The sequence below is a fragment of the Myripristis murdjan genome, chromosome 17, assembly GCF_902150065.1.
Source record: "Myripristis murdjan chromosome 17, fMyrMur1.1, whole genome shotgun sequence".
Classification (NCBI taxonomy): Eukaryota; Metazoa; Chordata; class Actinopteri; order Holocentriformes; family Holocentridae; genus Myripristis; species Myripristis murdjan.
This window is the reverse complement of record NC_043996.1, coordinates 17118953-17126219: the sequence shown is the minus strand read 5'-3', so window position 1 is coordinate 17126219 and position 7267 is coordinate 17118953. Positions and strand designations below refer to the sequence as shown.

General features: G+C 40.5%; 1 long non-coding RNA gene across 2 annotated transcripts; it reads right to left on the bottom strand.

The window, feature by feature from the left end:
- Positions 1 to 764: 764 nt before the first annotated feature.
- LOC115374995 (uncharacterized) lies at positions 765 to 6702 on the bottom strand. 2 transcript variants are annotated; one of them, XR_003929687.1, is made up of 4 exons: positions 6306 to 6702; positions 4624 to 5639; positions 3601 to 3689; positions 765 to 1837 (listed from the first exon to the last, which is right to left on the bottom strand). It is a non-coding gene; the product is annotated as an uncharacterized LOC115374995 (long non-coding RNA). The 2 variants fall into 2 exon arrangements; XR_003929686.1 differs by lacking the exon at positions 6306 to 6702 and having other exon boundaries at positions 4624 to 5870.
- Positions 6703 to 7267: the final 565 nt, after the last annotated feature.

Here is a 7267-nt window from a genome sequence, read left to right as displayed (position 1 = left end):
CTCAATGAGGGAGAGGGTGTTTACCCGAGTGGCACGGTGGCAGCAGAGGTTAATTGACCAGTGCTTGCTGATCTATCTATCTATCTATCTATCTATCTATCTATCCATCTATCTATCTATCTATCTATCTATCTATCTATCTATCTATCTATCTACCTATCTTTTAGGGGTGTAACAGTTCAATAAACCGGTTTGTATTGCAGTTATTGGGTTACAATTTCAGTTTTGGTTTGGTTTAGTTTGTACATTGGAGAAAAAAAAAACCCACTACCATTTTAATGTTCTATGTATTTTGTTTTATTTGCAACAATAGCTCTTTTTCATTCAGAGATTTGGGATAAATATATTAAATCAACAAAGACAAAAATCTACTTAGACTATTAAAAACAAATTAAAACATACTCTTAGTATATGCATTAATTCATCAGCTTACTGTGTGTGGTTGTCTGGCTCTCATACAGTGAATGTGTATCAGTGCACTTTGTAGGATGTATTGTGTATTGTGAATGGTTCATTTTTTTTTTTACAACTCGGTTTTGCACCCCCACTATCTATCTATCTATCTATCTATCTATCTATCTATCTATCTATCAACTTATGTTAGCTGATGAGAAATATTGTCCTTCACCTCATTATCAGTGTCATATTTAATTTGACTGATATAATCCTTGCCTTGACAGACAAGGTTATTGCTCTGGGCTCCTCCTGGTATTAGAGGTAGGTAAGATGGATTAGCAGAAGAGACAGACACAATAACACTCTCCTGTTGTTCAGTCCTTTATTAGACACAAGCTTAATCCAACAGCAGAACAGGAAAACATGTACTTGTACTTGATGGACAGATTACAGTAACACGTGTGATGCATTGGGAAAATAACGGCTTTGTTTGTTGCGTTGGATATACAGCTCAGCGGGGGACAGTCCACTCTCAGTCTGACCAATAAGTAAATAGAAATTGCGATTCATTTGCAATTTATTCCGATTTTCTTGATATTTTCTTGGAAAGATCTGACAGCCTTTTCTTGTAATCCCCACCCTGTTGAAATGACAGTGAACTGAACTCAGTTCACTGCCACAAAACATTAAATTTTACACTGTCTATACGCAAATGCACTTTTTTTCTTACATCTCAGGCTCAGGTGGCATTTATGCAGAAGTACTATGAGAAAAACATCAGTGCTCCTGCCAGATAACAGACTGTGACTGCTGTGGTTGTAACAGTGACCAGACAAGCATTTCTGAAAACTATCATTAGTTTGTAATATCATTTGTGGGAAATTCTTGAGAAATTGTGCAGAGTGAAAAAATAAAGTACTGGAACATGACTGGAATAATTAATTTACAAAATATTTTACAAAGTAAGGGAACAATTACATCTCTTGAAGTAAAACAAGGACAAATTTAAAGTGCTGAACATTTCCAGTATATCAAGTGCCTTTTCTGAAGCATCACTACAATAAACAGGGGACATGTATGTTTGCGCTCATGGGAAATTGAAATGGTGGCAAAAAAACGGACTGAGTGATTTGTGTGAGAAAATGGCATTGAAAAACTCAGAGGGAAGTGACGTAAGGGGTCACTGGACAAGCGAAGGACACACTATGAGTGGATGTTCTCTTTTCCCCCGGGTAAGAAGTGATAGAGCTTCTTAGCGGGGCGATAGAGGGACGGCAGCTTCCAGCTCCCAGCCCTGGCAACACCCCCTCCCTCTCCTTCTCCATCCTCAATCTGTCTTCCTCCACCAGCACACAGGAAATGCTTGCCCGCTGCTCCTCCTTTATCTCTGTGCTTCCTCCCTCAGAGTCATCTTGAACTGGTTTTGGGCCAAGAATCCAGTCTGTGAGAAAAGAAGAGGGGAGAAAAAGAGAGAATGAAATTAAAGTGTTTTCTCAGTGCCTATACCTATTCCAATAAGATCTCACTTTGTAGGGGTTTTCTCTTCCACCTAGACACTCACACAACTTTGCTCTGTTGATGGCATTTTAACATGATGGCATTATCAGAGGGAAGGTATGAATGATCTTGGAAATTACCTATGTACTCAAACCACAGATGAAATGAAGGAACAAACACACGTGGAAGAAAGGGTCATACACGAAATGGAAAAGATGGCTGGCTGATTCAACCACAGTCGAAAAGATCCAAGGATGACAAAGGGCCGCGAACACACCACAAGGCAGAACAGGGTTGCCAGGATGGGAGATGTGTGGTGGGAAGGAGAGTCGTCGGTTCAGGATATGTCTGAGAGTTCACAACAGCACCCTGGGGTTACCTGCTAGATCATGCATCAGATCCTTGATCAGGTGTCCCACTATGGCATAAGTGGCCACTATAACCAGAACCACACCAACTAGGATGTAAACTACATTGCGTGGAAGAGTGATGGCATCTCTTGCCGGGGGGATATAGTCCACGAAATAGGCATCCTCATCCCTCCTTCTGGACAGCTGCAGGAGCTGTCGGTGTTGGAGCAGCAGCTGTGTGAGGTTCCATGTCAGGCCTCCTCCTGACGAGTTCAGAGAGAGCGGCGGTCGCTGCTCCATGGTCCACTTTAGACGTAATAGATGTTAATAAGCGACAGCTCTTTAAATTGAGTCTGCACAAAGACCACGATGTAACTTTGAAAGTTTTCTTTGTTGGTGAGCAGCTGATGAAAGATCAGTTTTCTGCTTCAACTGTCTCCAAACTCCTTCATGGCACTGTGGACACTTTGAAAAGGGAGCAACAGAAGTGCATCAGAAAGAAGGAGGGGGAGTTAATACTGAGCCTTTTGAGCATTTAAAATTGTCTCATACACTGGTAGGCTTAACAGATGGCAGAGGTTTGGAAATATCAGTGAAGTTCAAGAGTCAAGACGTGGTACATCTTTAAGGAATGACAGCAATGAAACAGTACAGCACATTAAAAAATGTAGGTCACAAGACAAATGAGTTCTTATAGCCTAAGTGTGCCGGCTCTCCTAAGCCTTTGTCTAGACTCAAGTCACAGCATTCTTCATTCTGGTCTTTGGAGGAGAATTCTTGGTCAAATTTCCCGGGGAGTGAAGACCGAGGTGAGGTGAATATAGGACAGACAGAGTTAATAGGATTGAGTCTGTGACACAGGGAGATATCAGCTTTCCATCTGCAGGGATTAGAGATATGAAAGAGGCGAGGCGGACAGTAATACACTAAAGAGGCTTACAGTTCTCCATGATGAGGTTGCATATACATACAGTAAATATAATATGTATACTAAACCTAGCCTCTCTTGGTTTTAAAGAGGGAGTTATTTATGGATATCCCATGCTTTTTACACCTTAAGCATAACACATATATCTCCCATCTCTTATGCAGTTTACAGGTATGACAATGGGTTTTTGTGAACCACTCAAAGCATAATAAACAAAGCTGCATGTACTTTACATAAATATATTTATGTTAATATACTGAATTGCAAGCACACATTCATGAAATATCATTGGCAATGACAATGTGGCACTATCAGAGTTTTTTCAGCTTCCATTCTAACAAAGCATACACAAGAAAAAAAAAAAAAAAGCACAGCACTGGAGATGAGGACGGAAAGGGAGAGGTAGGATTTTCAATCATCAGTCCTTACCTTGCAATGGAGAGCCGAAACTTCTCGTCGGCTGTGTTGTTTAGCTTGTGTGTGAACTCCAGAATTGTGCAAGGGGCAAACTGATGACTCTGAAAATAAGCACAAAAACACAGCACTGTGGTTACAGGTCTTCAAAGCAATGGGCATACCTGCTGAGCACGTTATCGCAGGAAAAAGAAACCCACCATCACTGCAATTCTCTACAGGGTGGGTAATTCAAAATACTATTGATGCAGTCATCCAAATTTGTTTAGTTTCTTCTGGGTGTTGATTCTTCCTCTAGTCCTTAGTAGTTTCTTCACTGGGGTGCTCTTGAAGATATTTATACTGAAAAATGAGCCAGTGCCATTCTATGAGGGTGACCCCAACATTGAAAATGAGAATAAACCAAGAGACAGGATGCAGACCGTAATAAAAGGTGTGCGGCATGTCATACAGAGGATAAAAAGGGTTGTAATTCAAGAAAAAAAATACTGAAAATAAAGTAAGAAGTATAAAAGGAATCTTATTTTGAGCCTCCGTAATGGCTGAAGGTATTCTTGCCGTGCGCTTAGGAGTAGGCTGTCCATTGAATAAGGTGGTCAGCGTCAGCAAAAAGGTATTCCCCTGTAATCCATAATGGGATTTCATTGACACGTCACCGTCACCAGTAAACAAATAAAATGGGGGCCGTGCACAGGAGAAAGTAAATAAGAAAAAAAGAGTATTTATTTAGCATTATTTGGCATACCTGTTGCTGTTGGGTTGTGGCACAGTTTGAACAGTTGAGTGACACAATATGCCTCAATTAGGGCTCAGCAATAAAGTCATCATTATTTTCTTAAAAAATAAAAAAAAATAAAAAAAACATTAAAATGAGGAAAGTATGATTTTTCTTGCCATGGTCAGTGCCAAACAAAGTTGTTTTCTTATTCTTGTTCACCCTCACTCTCAAACAACACCGTAACCCTTTTCACAAACAATAAATCACTCACATCAATATTCCTCCTCATAGTAAAGTGACGGGGGAATCCCATACGTTACCTGTAAGAATGTTTCCCTCCTCGTTCCTTTGCAGATTCCTTTCAGTCCATAAATTTGAATTTAACAAGGGATATCAAAACTTGTCCAGATGATTTTTTTTTTTTTTTTTTTTTAAATCAGACACTGAAGCTCTACAGGCTGGATTGCCCTGGTTGACTAGTCCTAGATGAAATTATGTGCAGCCACTTCAGCCGGTTTGGTCCTCACAGCATCAGACTTGTTCAAACTCGTTGAGCTGTTTCAGGGTGTATCTGTGGTCTGGCCTCCACATTTGGTAGAGGTTATTGATGAGGATGGCCCAGTAGAAGATAGCCAGAGAGGTGTTGACGGTCAAAATGCTGATGAGCAGCGGGTGGGTCATGGTGCACACTGGCTGGGTTCTTCACTCTTGAATATATGTCACTCTGTTTGTCTGCTGTGTGACTGTTGAGTGTCTTTTCAGACGTCTGACTGAATCACGTCTATGTTCACCCCCCGTCCCTCCCTCCCTCCCTCCCTCCACTCTCACTCACTTTTTCCACTGGCTGCCATAACTTTGTCCCTGCAGTGCTATAATCCTCTTCAGCTGCTTATTACTGAGGATAAAACTGCAGTAAACATAGGCGTACATTATGCTGTGAATATTAATGTGAATATTACTGTGAATGTCCATATATATACGTGGGTAATGCAAACAGTCTTGCGTTCGATTTTAAATAAGAAATGTCCAAAAAAGCGCTGGGCAGCTAAAATGTTTGATGACCTGTTATTTTGTGTTATGTTCCTCATTCCTCTGCAGATTCCCTTCAGTCCATTAATTTGAATTTAACAATAGATACCAAATCTTCTCCACATGAAATTACAAAATTACAAACATTACATTACGAATGCCCTGGTTGACTGATATAATCTAGATGAAATTACATACAGTCTTTTCAGTCAGGCAGGTCCATACTGATTCAGACTTCCTCAGTCTTCTTGGGTTCAGGCTCCTTGATGACATATTCTTGGTCTGACTTCCACTTTTCATACAGATCCTTCATGAGGACAGCCCAGTAGATGATAGTTATAGAGGTGTTGAAGACCAGAATGAAAAAAGACAAGGGATGAAAGCCGTAAATCAAGTAGTCTGCCATGTTGTGTAGATGATGGAAAGAGTCCAAAAGAAAGTAGAAAAATAAAATAAACAGGAGGCCTGAACTGGAAGAGCGGTGGTCTACATGTGTTCACTGAATGTGTTCAGGAGGAGGCTGTCGAGTGAATAAGGCGGTCGCTGTGAGCAGATAGGTGTTAGCTTGTAATCCCAGATCAGTTTTTGCTGGCACATGCCATTGCCACTAGTAAACTGGGTATGCACGTAGAAGAGCTTATTAAAAAAAAATATGGGTACTGATTTGGCATTATTTAAAATACACAGCTTGAAAAGCTGAGTGATACTACAGGCTACTGGCTGTACCAAGAAAACATATTTTCTTCTCTCTGGAGAATATGATTTGGAGGCCAGGGCATCTCTGTAGCACCACAATACTTCATTTATTATGGTGTTTTGTCAAACATTTTACCTTTGCCAACAAATTGCAGCTCCTGCCATTTGTAAATTGCACTTGGCCATTTAATAAACACTGCAATCCTTTTCATAAACAATAAATCACATTTCAAGATTTCTCATCATAGTAAATTGATGGGAGAATCACATGCATTACCTGTAAAAATGTTGTCTTTCTTGTTCCTTTGCAGATTCAGCTTCAGTCCATTTATTTCAATTAGTGTGGCTCCAAACCTTCTCCAGATGAAATTACCAAATCAGTTTCAAAGCTACAGGTTGGGTCGCATTGGTTGACTACATTTCAGTCAGTTCAGACTCCTTCAGCCGGGGCAACAGTGGGCTTCTTGGGCATGTCTTCTGGCTCTGACTTCCACTTGTCATAGAGATCGTTGAGGAGGGTGAGCCAGTAGATCACGGTGACAGAGATGTTGAAAGCCGCGGCGGTAAACAGTAATGGGTGTAGCATGTCGCAGACTGGGTGGACTCTTTACTTGTAAAGATATGCCACCATGTGTCTGCTGTGTGTGTGAAGAGCGTCATATGTCTGATTGAATAACCTCTCTGTCTGCTCCCCCTCCCTCCACTCTCACTCACTCTTTCCACTGGCTGCCATAAGTTTACGTGGCTACAGCGCTATAATCCTCTTCAGCTGCTTCATTATTGAAGATAAAGCTGCATCAAATGTAGGCCTACATTATAAATGCTTTACCATGAATGGGCATTGGGTAGTGCAAGCATTCTTACATTAAATTTTAAGTAAGGAATATATTCAAACACTGGGCAGCTTAAATGTTTGATCACCTAGCATTTTGTGAAGAACTCCTAACAATGGGGCTTTTGATGAACCATTTACCTTTAAGCAACCCTGGCTCACAAAACATAATCTTTACCCAGCCTTTATTCTCTCCCTGATATAATCCAGAATCTAATCAAGACTGGAGACATCAGATGGAGGAATTTTTAATCTTAACTAGGACAGATGGCTCTTTGACAAACACATGAGACTTAATGCAGACAGGTATGCAATTCGCTTGAGATTTTTCCACAGCTACAACAGTTTCATCTCATGTATTGTATAAAATGAAGTAACGAGAGAAAGCAAAAGCAGAAAGACATCTA